Here is a 14,412-nt window from a genome sequence, read left to right as displayed (position 1 = left end):
TATTAAATATTTAAAAATCAAATTAAAGTCTCGTAAATTAAACAACAGTGCTCGCAACAAAAAAAAATAATCATAAAAAAAATTACTTTTGTTGTGGATTTTCATAAATTGCCGATTATTTCCTGGTAGCGACGTCATAAGTAACAAGATGATGAAAAATTTTACACGTTTAACATTTTTTTATAATCTTGACTATTGATCACACAACGTTATATAATGTCGACAAACTTTGTTACAAACTATTTGGCAAAATAATTATCTACTATAAAGAAAATATAAATAAATCTTTGTTAAAGGACATAATATTATTTTAAAACCTAATCCAAGAGACCCAGAAATGTTTTCAAAATTATGACTATTCATTTATTACAAATAATAGTTTTTAAAATTTAATATTGATAAATACTTAAGTAAAACTGAATAAAATTGACGACCAAAATCGTTATTTAAAAGTATTAGTAACAAAACTGTACAGTAGTACTTTTTGTTTTGAGATTTTACAAGCATAAAAGTTTTATTTTTAAGTCGAGCAGTTTCTGTCAATTAGTCAATATGCTATACAACATTCTGTGAATTTCTGTGACACAATTTTAAATATTAAAGACGTTTAAAAAATCCTTAATTATTCAGTATTTTTCATCGTTAATTATCTGCTGTTAGTGTAATTTTACATCATCAATAATTCCATTTGATTATCATTTTTTCTGAAAGCATTATCCTCATCTCTGTGATCTAAACCACCGTTCTCAAAATAAATAATTTGCTTGGACCGACGTCAGCACTTTTACGGATGCTCCGCATTTAATGAGACTGAGTGCGCTTTTTACCGTCAACAGCCTCTTCGAGATGTAAAGTCGGTCCCACACTATAAAAACGAGAAAAAATATTTTTCAAAGTATTATGCCGCTTTGTTCATAAAATGATTTTAGAAAGTTTTGTTATAATTAATTTGACATTTTATTAGTAATGTAATAGCTAAAAAAATTTAACGCTGCACAGTTATTATTTAGAAAATGTTTTTAATTAAATACAGTTTAACTGATAGAATTAATATCAAAACATATAAAATGATAAAAAGTGATGCAAAATTACGCAAAGGATGCATTGAGTTCTAAGAAAAGTTTTCTAACAAAATTTTTATTTACTTAAGTACATATGACATTTAAAAATAATAGAAAAACATCATATATTCAAACTTTGATAAATTGTCAACATATTTAAATAACCATCAGAATGAGATAAAGTCCACTGTGTTTTATTAATAAGAGTAGTAGAAAATTAAATTAAAAAGGAATAAAATTAAAATTATATTAATATATAACAATAAAAATAACCGCCGAGAATGCTATGTATTTTAAGTCAATAATCAAGTGGTAATTAAAGAAATGGTAATTAAAGAAATGGTAATTAAAGATTAATAATAATTGAAAAATTAAAAATAAAATTATCTTAAACAATACAAAATCTACGTATAATTCGTTAAAGTGATTCACGAAACCTATAAGTTAGAAATATGCATATTATTGATAGTTACAAAATAAGCTAATATAGAAATATTTTGTACCTAATAAATGCTAAATAAAGATTAATAAAAATAAATTTGAATTCAAAAATACAGAGATATAATATAATATTAAATGTAATTAATTATGATGATTTGATTCATCAAGAAATTGAAGAATTAAAAATTATAAATTATATTAAAAAATAAAAAAATCTAAGTATAATTAATTGAAGTGATTAACGATTTACCAAACCTATTAGTAAGAAATATGCATATTATCGATAGTTACAAAATAAGCTAATATAGAAATATTTTGTACCCAATAAATTAAATCTAATTTATAAGATCAAACATAAATACGTCGAAACGAAATAATGTTGGGTTTATTTATATTTAACCAAAATTTATTAACAGTACTGACAGAAAGTGTAAACGAAACTGTAATTAGATGAATGATTTTTTGAAACTATAGAACATATCAAAAATTTTATTTAATTCATTATAGCAATCTATGTAAAACATTATAAGTTAGCATTTTAGACAATTACATAATGGCGCGAGAAAGATATCAGATGATTTCAGATTTTTTTTATAATAGATATTTATAATATGGATGTCAATATATTGCAGTAATGCCCCGAATAGCTATTTTCAACTGACATCATGTTTGATATTTATAATCTCATTTGATATAATATCTGCTTGGTATCAAGCTGGCAAGATCCAAGTTGAACACGAAATTATTGGTAATTCAACTGTTTTTCATAATCTCTCATACTAGGAACCTCTGTCTGACAGATATAAAAATAATATATAAAAATATATTATATATAAAAAATATATAATATTTAAAAAAACACGAAATTATTGGTAATCCAGGTTTTACCACAAAGCCAAGTCCAGCTCAATTACAAAATTATCTTCAAATAATTGTTGCACTCAAATGAACAAAATATGTAATATTTTCTTCAGAAAATCTCGATTTTATCAAATCGAGAAATAGTGAAAGTTGCATTGAAATTGTAACTCAGAGAATATTTTTTTTTTAAAAAATCTCAATTAAAAAATAATTTTCACTAATTACTAATAAATAATGGTCGATTAAGGAGGTATATTCTGTTCTTAATGTCCTTTATTTTTTATTGATTTACTTTTTGTTTTTAATACGTAATTATTTAGATGTATATATTTTATAAAAAATTTATATGTGCAAAATATTTTATTTTATACGAAAAGTAATTATTTAGTTTTATATATTTAGTTGTACTTATATTAGAGGCCAAATCAAATAAAATAAAAAAAAAATAGTTGTACTTATAATTATGACTATTCAACAATTATATAATCATAAATTTTTAACTTAACTCATTATATGGAAATGAAAAATTATGGAATTATGAAAATATGGAAATTATTTTATATGCGAATGGAAAATATGTTTGACACTATATAGTTAATAAGAATATATAGTTGATTTGCCGTAATTCAAGAATTTATAGAATATCTATGTATTTTCGGTGCCGAAAACGATTTTCGTCAATGTGGAAGCGACTTTAAAACGAGATGATATTAATGGTGGCGTACGCGCGGCGCATTGCTTCCGGCTGCTTCATAATTTATTCATCCGTATGTTAATTCGGAATATCAAACCCTGTTCTAATATTTCGCATGTGATTTAATATTTCATGCGGCCTTAAGTAAGGTAAATGTAAAGTTTTTTTGAAAAGTCTGAAAAAAAAGACACAACAAAGGGATCACATGATACGGGAATGCATTTAGAATTGTTTCGAGTTTACAGAACTTTTGCAAAAATAAAACATTAGCGAGGATGGGTTTACTGATCCAATTTGGAAAACACTGTCACTTGTGAATCAAACTCACACGCTGAGGTTTTGATAGATTTGAATAATTCATAACTACATGCGCTCTGAAAAGTCCCATAATGGGTTTAGGAAAAGCATTAGTGCCTTAAATGTTACTTAATTTTAGTCAATGTGTGTAATATTTACTTATGTGGACACCAATGATTTTACCAAATGTGAAATATTTTGTAATATAATAACAATTTTTTCTTGAATTTATTTTATTATTTGATTATTTTTAATTTAACGTAGAAAAAATGACTAATTAATGTAAACTAAAAATGTTTAGTATAGGGTAGAGAGGGGCTTAAAATACCGCGGATGAAAAAGCTCCACCACCGATATCTCGAAAACAAGTAAAGTTAAGAATATTTTAACAACAATATTTGAAAGTGGAGAGAAAAAATGTATAAAAAGCCATAACCTTAATTTTTACGATCTATCAGGAGATAAACGACAATTATTCAAAAATCTACAACAAAAAAATTTTTTCGTGGTTAGTTTTTTTGTCGTGAGAACTGTTATTTAGTTTACGAGACCTTGATATAATTTTTAAATATACGTTATTTAATTGTTTTATAAGATGTATTGCTGATTTTAAGTTGGATTTATAATTTTTGTTCATATAACCTGTATGGTAGCTTACTTGCGGGTGGGGTAAAAAAAACAACTAAACCTTTATCATGGCAAAGGTATAAACAATAAAAAATAGTAAATAGAAGAGTAAATTAAGTTTAAAAAGCAATTTTATAAGAGATAATAGTTGAATAATTAATTATTCCACCACTGCTGATGAATATTTCTGACAAAATAACAGATCAAGTTTATATACGGTGTAATTTTTACAAAAATGTGACCATAAATTTTGTATTTCGCATTTGTTAAACGATTTTGGCTATTATTCCTTAAAATTAAAATTAAGACATTGAATCTGTTTGCCCTCTGGCCATCCCACTTTACCCCGCCTTTTGAATAAAAAGGACCAGATGACAAATTTTTGAAAAAAAAAACAGCAAACAAATACATTTCTACTAGGATAAATTTGCTGGGATTGAGACTAAACGACGTTGAAAAAACGTGCCTAATACGATTTCTTTGCATTTTGAAACATATTATTCATATCCCGCAGAATTTGCTTTCTCGCATAAAACGCGTTTTTGCTTCGGTCCCTTGGTAATCGTCTTAACGGGGTTATACTGTACATGATAGTTATTATGAACTTCCAGAAGAAGAAGTTTATGTATTTGCGACAAAATCCGATTTGCTAAATTTATGTCTTCGACGTTTCAAGTCATTCTGAACGTAATCAGAATGTTGTTTGTTCGATACGTGGAATTTGCTGTGATATATTTAGTTTGGTTTTCACAATATAATTGCTCAAAGTCAAATTAGTTCTTTATTCCCCGCCTTACCCTATGTGTTATCAAAGAGACATTAGAAACTTCCACTTCTGATAAAATTGTTATTTGATATTTGTGCCTTTTGGAGGTTAGGTTTTATGTGTAAAACGCCTGATCGCACAACAAATACATAGCTTTTAACTAGCATCGTTACTACCGACACATAAGATTATCTGAGAATTGACCCTTTAGCTGCACCAGAATGTTCATGTTCATGTTAAAACCAGAAACGCATTCGTGGCTTTTCACGTAAGGCCGCAACGTGTTTTTCCAACTTCTATCCTCTTTCGTTGGCGTCGCGAGCGGAAGCCCTACGATCACAAACGCCGGAAACGCGGGCTCCGAGTGATTGACGCATCGACACGACAGATCGAGCCGCGGGACATGACACAATTTTGTACGACGCGCTGTACTTTGTAGGTTGAACATTGTACAATGTACAATGACGTACCTATACCTATACCTATACCTATCGGCGAGGATGGGAATAGAAATATACAAAAGCGATTGTGTTTGCGTTCAGGTCATTTTATTTTGATCGCGAACACTAAAACGGGGTTAGAGATCGAAAGGGTTGGCAACCAAGGATTTAGATTTTGCGGAGGTTGTAAAACACACAAACACATATACAGTAGTCACAAAATCATGTTTAATACGATTTCTTTGCACTTTGAAACATGTTGTCCCTATCCCACAGAATTTGCTTTCACAGAACTAGCGTTTTTGGTCCGGTCTCTGATAAATCGTTCACTGTATATGTTAATTATTATTAACTTTCTGCTAGAAAAGTTTATGTTTTTGCGACAAAATCCGATTTGCTAATTTCACGTTTTTGCGACGTTTCAAGTTACATATTCTGAATCGAATGAGATCTAATTTGAATATTGAATGTTATGTCTGTGTGTGTGCGTATGTATGATTTTTTACCATTCGTCCACGTTTGCTAAAAAACAGCTTAACCGATTTCAAAAATTTCAAAGGTATTCGATGAAACTCGAGGTAGGGAGAAGTCCCGTATCGCCGAATGGCACCAAGCACCGGGAAGTAATTTTAGCATATTTATGCATTTACATATGAGTGGTATGCAAAAATAAAAGTTGTACTTGATTGTTATCCGGAAAATGGTAGAATATTATTAGATCTTTTAACCAATTTTAGTAGGTGCCACCAAATGAACGAAAATGCCTGTCCCTTAGCACCGGACACTAAGTCGTCCCTTAGTGCCGGACAGTAAACATATTGATATTTTTCGTGAGAATATACGTAATTCATTCCAATTATTCAATTTTGTTCGGTATGAGTGCTAACGGTCACTACATACCCCCATTTTTCGTATTTCCTAGTCGAAGAATGAAAAGATTATGGTGAATGTACCAGCTGAGAGCATCGGTGTGGCCCAACGAAAAGGGTGGATGAATAGTGACTTTTTTTGCAATATCTAAGAATTTTTGTCAAAGACACATGTGCAGACATTCCAGAGTGTGGAGATGGCTACATATGTGATCAATTCAGGTTTTGTCCGGTACTTGGTGCCACTGTTTAAAATCATATTTCTTGTTACCAAAGTTTGATTGATAGTATTATTTTTTAGCAAAGGTTGCGTTTTTGTTAATTTAGTTTGATATCTAACTTTGTTATCTAACATAAGTCATAATTTAATAAACATTTCGTAAAATATTTTTTGATTTATTTATAAATAACCTTAGGTGTCCGCCACTAGGGGGACTTTCCTCTAAGCACTCGAGTTGGTTAGTTTTTTAGTATGATCAGTTGTGCCTTTTCTTTGAAATTAGCAAAAAAGTGCAAAAGTTTTCGAAAGATATTACTTGGGAATCGTGCTGATTAGTTTTAAACAAAGATCGATCAGGCACTATTCTTTGTAAATGATTGTTAAACATAAAGTCTCGATGATTTTAATGATGCTTGTTATGACCATAGAGTACCGAGTTAGTATCTAGTTAGAAACGAGTAATTGTTAGAATTCACTTTGAATTAGAAAATTTTAGTATTATTTTATTATGTTGTAATATTTTAGATTTGATTATTTATAATGAAGTTGGAATGTGATAAAAAACAGTAAAAATCCAGTTAAAATCTAACAAGAATTCAATAAGTTTTGAACAAAATATTCTTATTTCTCATCTCATAAAAATCCAGCAGAAATCTAATAATAATCCGTAAGTATACAATAGGAATCCATATGAATACAATAACTATCCAATAAGTTTTCGATAAGAAAACAATGAGTTAAGATTGTATAACAATGCAATCAGAGTCCAAACATAGATCCAATAAGAACCTAAGAATCCAATAAGAATGTAAAAAACATATAAGCATTTTTTAGAATAGAAATTAAGTAAGAACCTGGATGAGACCTACTAGGAGCCCAATAGAATATAATAACCTTATGATAATCTAATAAGCTTCCAATAGGAATATAATGAGGGCGTTACACGGATTTGTTAAAAATCTCATAAAAGTCTTATTTAATATGAATCTAATAAGAAGAATCTAAGAAGATATCAAATTCTCATTAAATTGCCAAAGTGTTAAATAAAATATTAATGATTACTTTTATAATATCGATATCACGTTTTTAACACCAATGTAGAAATTAAAGTTGAACTTAAACACCTCCCCTTTGTATTAAATTACAAGTTTGATTTCAGTAAATCGCTTGCGTGTGTAAGACACCTTTATAATTTCCAAACTGTGAAAACTTATAAAGTCATAAGCGAGTGAAAAAACTTTTTTGTGTACAAATTTCATTCAGGGGAAAACGTTTTGCATGTGACAACCTGAGCAGCGGGATCGCGTGATTCGCCCACTTACACGGTCGCTGGTTGTCATTATAGAAGCAGAGGTGGAAAACATTTTTTGCATCTAAATTTCCATCTTCATAAAAAAACGCGATTTTTCTCAAATTAAACATAAAAATTAATTTCTCTAATGGTAAGATACAGAAATCTTATTTCAGGCAACACTAAAACGATGCTTTTCGTTTTAGTAATAGTAATCTATTAAATAGTTTGATTCTAATTTATAACAAATTTATAGATAGTTAATATCTACTATTCTATTGTTAATAGTTTTGAGCTGTTAGAGAAGGGAGGATATAAAATAGAAACAACTAAAACCGTAGATACCGAGATTTTGCAACTTAAGTTTTACACATCCTACTTCTTCAATACTAAATCAAATTTAATACAATTCTAAATTGTGCAAAGAACTTGCACAATGCAGAATAATAATTGCAGAATTGTGCAAGTGTTATTTGACATCTGTGCCTTAAAAATATATGAAACAACTATAACATCCCATTTTTCTTTTGAACTTCTGTTAAAATTTGGATCATACTTAACAAATTGTTCCATAATTTCAGTCTTGGTTGTCAAAGATACTATTTATAAACATGTTCTATTTCCTTTTCTTTGAAATCACTGCTATCAACATTTTAGTTTGTTTCTTGCTTAGTTAATTGCTTCTCATTAACGTAAGATTAATTTTTAAACTGTTTCTTTAACATCATCCATATCTATCTCATATATGCCGATTTTGCTAATTTTACTATTGTTCTACAAGTTTATCCATATTTTGAAGATTCCTAGAGCTAAAACAAAAGTAATAATCCCAAACAGTGCTAGACAAGCACTGTTAAGCGAGGTTATTCTTGATATGTTCACAGAATTGTGTTAGCATTGCAGAATAACGGCACAACATTGACGGGCACGGACTTCTACAGAATCATAACAAGAATAATCAATGGAAGTCTGCCCAAAGGCAGGTCCATGGTATGAGAGGACCACAAATCATTGATTGCGTTTACCTCCCTTGTTTATTATTCTCATTACTATGTTATTATCACTAATCACATTTTTTGTTCACTTTTATAAATTCTCCATTCAAATCTTCTGCTTCTATGCTTCCTGGTTCTGTGCTTCGGTTTTAGTTGTCTATACTTGCTTTTCTTGCGAAAGTCATCAATCATCTGCATTCTTTTTTTCCTTATCCCTTTAGTTCGGCTTTCGACGACGTCGTGTAGAACTCTTTTTGCAAAATGGGTCCGATCCAGTTTCTTTTTTTTAATGATCGTGCTCAGTAGTGTTCTTTCTTCGCCCACTCTTCTCAGCACTACTTTATTTGTTATCTTATCTGTGCATTTTATCTTCTCAATTCGCCTCCAGCACCACATTTTCCAAACTCTCCAGATAGTTTTTGTCGGCCTTTCTTAGAGTCCATGTCTCTGATCCCTAAAGATCTCTGCAAACATAACCCTTTTTACCCTCTTCCGCAAGTCAGGACTCAGCCTCGTCGTCACTACTACACTAGCTTCCATTTTTTCCTCATAGAATCAAATTATTAAAGTATTTCAAGTATCAAATGATACGTGAAAGAAAAAACGTTCGCCATCTATTCCTTTTTATGAGATATGGTCCTGTGCCCCCAGTAATCGCTTGAATGCGCGTTTCTAAACGATATGCGACGACTGGCTGCCCCATTGTTTTCAAGATACCGAATTAACTTTGCGTGTTCGCATTTATAAGCGAATGATGTCATAAAAGGGAAGTCGACTTACATATATTTTAATGCGTTTTGTAATAGATTTATGATAGCGAAGGAATTGATGATACGTAATAAAATTAATAGACTAGTTATACTATGTAAATAAGACATATAAAAATATAAAATTAAACTAAATTCAAATATATAATCATTTTGCATAATAATGTCAATAATTGTTTGTGTTTATTTAAACCAAAGCTGCGAGAAAATCTATTTTCATAATTTATAAAATTAATAAAAATTATACACTGTTGTAGGGTAAAGCAAACTAAAGATCCGCGGGTATAAAGATCCACTACCATTATCTCAAAAACAAGTAGGGTATAGCAAAGCTTAAAGATCAGTGAGTAAAAAAATACACCCCCAATTTTGCATGAACCAGTAGTTATTTTTTTAACAATATTTGAAAGAAAAGGGAAAGAGATGTATAACCAGCCATCACTTTAATTCTTTCAACGTTGCTTTTGGGCAATAAACAGCAATGTTCGAAACTCCATGGCAAAAGTATTTTCTTTCGTTGTTATTTTTTAGTTTGTTTAGTTTACGAAACTTTAATATTACTTTAGGGTATACGTTATTCAATTGTTTATAAAATTCATTGTTAAGTTTGAGTTAGATTCAACAGCTTCTTTTATTTAACCTCTATAAAAGCTTACACCTTGGTGAGGTAAAAAAGACCAACTGAACATTTATCCTGGAAAAGGTGTAAACAATGCAAAATAGCGAATAAAAAAGTGAATTAGGTTAAGAAAGGCAATTTCGCAAGAGATAAATCAAATAAATAAGTGTTCCAACTCTGATGGTGAATATTTCTGGCAGAATACCAGATCAAGGTTATTTACAGTGTTATATCTTAGGGTAGTTAATTTAAAATCATAATTACTTTGTTTAAGTTTATTTTTCGTATAAATTACACGTAACAAATACTACTTAAGAATCAATACCCTTTGACTAGAATTATGAACAATTATGGCAAAACTTTCTGAACTATATTGTTCTTTGTCTATATATAGACATTCTACCGTTTAGTTAGTAGGCCTTTTTCGGTTTCAAACATTGTATAAAATAATATTTTAATATGGTCGTTAAGACTATCATCATATAACCAAAATCGTCGGAAAAAAAAACAATAAGTAATAACAAAGAAACGGTTCATTCGATCTTACTTATAAGTAATCAACACGATTCCAAATTAATATCTTTCGAAATGAATTGGTATTTTCAAAAAGAGTTCAAAATTTCTGGCTAAAGCGTGGACAAAAAATTTTGCACGTTTGTGCTGATTGTGAAGAAATCGGATTTTCTGCTAAAAAGCTATTTCGGACATTAATGCATTTTGATTGAGTCAAAAATACTTATTCAGAGTATCATTAAGTTGTCTTATAATAGCCATTTCTAAATAACTAACATAATAATTACTGAATGCCGTTATGAAACAGATACATTTTTTTTATTTCATTTATTTGATGTAGACTTTAAATCGTATTAAATGCACACAATAAAGCTAAGCTTGTATTTTTAGAATGTTTGAATAAAAACTGTTCAGAATGTTCACAAATGTTTTACAACAAAATACTATCGTAAATTATTGTAATAACCCAGTAAAGTCGTTAAATATTAATCCTCGTTAAAATTACCAGCGTTTTGACTACCAATTATCGATTTGCTTAAGTTTGCTGGCCTCGACATAGCCAGCAGCTTATTTATAATTCTCCGTTTTATACCAAATATATAATTTTAAGCGAGCAGATAAAGAATTTTATGTAACTTGATTACATCGTTACTTTAATTTAACACAACTCGTCTATTCATATTCGAACAGATCCGTCGGGAGTAAATTTTTTGTTTGCGTTGAGAACGCATATGCCGCTTTTTAATGTTGTTAGCATAAAAAGTAAGATGTTTTATTTACAGTTTATAAAAAAATCAACATGACGATTTTATTGGCTGGCATGTGTTTTTAAAACATGCTTCATAGATTTAAACAAAAAATACGATATATATATATATATATGCGTGTGTGTGTGTGTGTTTGTGCTTGCCAGGGTTAAAAATTTAAACGCTTTCATTCGGTTAACCCTTTTATTGTTTTAATCGGTTTCCTGTTTTGGAAGTAGAACGTACACAATCTAATGATTATTGGTTTTGGTGAATTGGTAACGATTATTACCAAAATATTATAATAAACTGACAAATATTTTTGCTATTGAAATAAATATATATACATATGGCAATATGATTCAGATCAGATGCCGTTATAATAAATAAATAAAATATATATATATATATATATATATATACATGTCGGGTCAGTAAGTATATACATACTAGCAGGCCCGGCAAAGGTTGTTTTACTGTGTCAAATATTTCTAGACTATCCAAGAAGGCCGAAAAGAAAAGCGCCACTGGATTTAAGTCATTAACTCTCCTGATAAAAAATTGAAATAACTTAGTCATTATTTATAAGAAATTATTTTATATGTTAATAGTTAAGATTATATAATAATTATTAAAATATTGTGAATATTATATCGAATGGTAAAATAACTATTAAGTTGTTTTTCCAACTTGCACCTTTAGTATACAATGTCTCTTTACGGCCGAAAATTGTAAATTTCACAAATTTAATAAATGTCCTTAACTGGACAGTTGTAAATAAAATAAAGAATATAAAAAAATCTAGAAAATTTCTAGAATACAAAAAAAAATACTAAAAATTTGTAAGCAAAATAGAAGTTTATGCTAGGAGGGTAAAGATTTAGGACAGTGCGTGATATTTAACTACGCGATACAAAAAATAGAATCGAAAAAATGATGAAAAATTTTTTATGAGTAGGCAGGCAGACAGGGAAACTCTTATATTTCGCAGTGAAATTTGAGTTTTCCATAAGTTTAACAAATCTAAATTCAGTGAAAAACGTTGACTGAAAGCGGGATAAAATATTATTCGATTATTAAAATGATTATTAGAAATAGAAGTTTGTGGTAGGAGAGTAAAAATTTAGGGTTGTATGTGTTTTTATTCGATTACCGGCACTACCGGTTCGATTACCTGTGCTACTGAATGTGATTATAAAATTTAATAAAAATCAGAGATTTAAAATCCACAGCTCTTACCACTAAACTAAGAGCCTAACATACTGCAACTATAATGGAATATAATATATTCTAAATAATAATTAATAGAAAAGTTTAACAAACATGAATAAATCTATACGCAAAATGTTATAGTAGGATAATTTTTCTGTAATTTTGGAATGGAAAGTATTTTCAGATAAGCATTTAATAAGCAAATTAATAATTCATTATTTAATGAAAATAAATGCAGTATTATATAGTACTGCAGTAGTAGTGTTTAAGAACTCAAAATAAAGCCGAAACGGTGATAGTATCTATTGATCGAAACTATCATGAAAAACAATGTATTTCATATAGCAGAAAAGTTATGAGTTTTCAAGTGCGATCTGGAGCTTAGGTAAAGCTGTTACTATTTATGGGATATTGTGATTAATTTTTAATAATTTTATTCATTTAAATTTTGGATTTGTAAGCGTTAACTATCTTGAACCACAGTCAAAAATAATAAGTTTTGGTACATCCTGCATATAGATAAATATAATGAAAAATGTATAAAGAGCAGAAAAAGTCGCAAAATATAAAAAGCGATGCTGGAGTAAAAATATAGGCTTAAAAATGTCTAAAAAGATTGGGCTAAAAATTCAGACTACAATTTATATATATATATATATATATATATATATATATGTGTGTGTTTGTGTATGTATCATACATCTTATTAGATATTTATATAAAGTTATTCAACATTAACGTTTGGCGGCATATGTTGTACAGGCCAAGATCGGTCGACCGTTAAACTGGCCTAACATTTTAATTACTGTGTGAATTATAAAAGACTGTGTAGAATGAGCCGATGCAATAATTTAAAACAAAAGGAAAGGGGATCCTTTTTATTGACCAAGTCAAAATAAAATTACTACTGACGACATATGGCAATTTCGTTGAACACGCGAGGGAATGGGGATAGATTTCTTTAAATAATTCTTAATACACGCAATTTATCATAATGATAAATTATTAAGTAAGAGTTTAAGATGTGCACAACATGTGTTCATGATTATTTTATTATGTATTGGTATTTTTCTTGCCAACAATATTGCAAATACTAGAAATATTATTTATGGAAATTATGAGAACAATACACTAATTATAAAATAGTCATATGTATCAAATATTTTAAGATTTTTTTAATAAAAATAGAATATAAAAAAGGAATATACATAAATCGATATAGGATCTTTTTTTCTATTCTAATGAAAGATTGACCAAGACAAATCATACACGTGAAACTATTAGTAACTTAAATGACAATATACAATTCAAATTTAAATCAAATTAACGAGATCTTTTCATTATATCAAAATCAAACAATAGTTATTTAGTCAATATGAAGATATAATTAAAGCATAGTAAATTAACTTCCCGAAGAAGAAGTTTGTTTTCACAAAAAAACCGATTCGCTAATTTTATGTTTTCTCGACGTTTCAATCCATTCTGAATCGAATGAGACCAAATTTGAAAAAGGTATGTGTGTGCGTGTATGTGAACAGATTTTTTACCGTAAATCGACGTTTTCTCAAAAACGCCAGAACCGATATCAGAAATTTAAAAGTCATTTGATGTATCTCGATGAGGGTTATCGTTTCTCAGTTTTGTGGGACGATCGGCCGAGCCGTTTCTTTGTAATTTGAAAAAAAAAGTGTTAAATTTTTCCACCACATTTAAACTCATAGTACCGAATCGATTCTAAAAAAATCAAAAACTGTTTGAAAGATATTAGTTGAGAATGATACTGATTAGTTTTAGGTGAAAATCTACCGAGCCGTTTTCTTGTAATTAACTGTTGAAAAACAAATATAAGCCGATTTTTAAGGAACTTTTTTGGCGATATATCATGGTCTTATAGAACTTACTGAAATAGTACGGGCTTACAACAAGTAGTTTAATTTTAAAAATTCATCAAAGTTTGCAAAAATGAGTAGTTTTATTGACGCTTGTTAAAATT

At 29.0% G+C, this 14,412-nt stretch overlaps 1 protein-coding gene across 1 annotated transcript in view; it reads right to left on the bottom strand.

Annotated features, from left to right (window-relative positions):
- LOC113374800 (segmentation protein Runt-like) overlaps window positions 1-14,412 on the bottom strand; it is a 105,292-nt gene that overhangs the window by 60,898 nt on the left and 29,982 nt on the right. The gene's annotated exons all lie outside the window — the stretch shown is intronic.

Source organism: Ctenocephalides felis, unplaced genomic scaffold (genome assembly GCF_003426905.1).
Source record: "Ctenocephalides felis isolate EL2017-DRISC unplaced genomic scaffold, ASM342690v1 CF-g0.4_SCAFFOLD_01886, whole genome shotgun sequence".
Taxonomy (NCBI): domain Eukaryota; kingdom Metazoa; phylum Arthropoda; class Insecta; order Siphonaptera; family Pulicidae; genus Ctenocephalides; species Ctenocephalides felis.
This window is presented reverse-complemented; position numbering and strand designations above follow the sequence as displayed.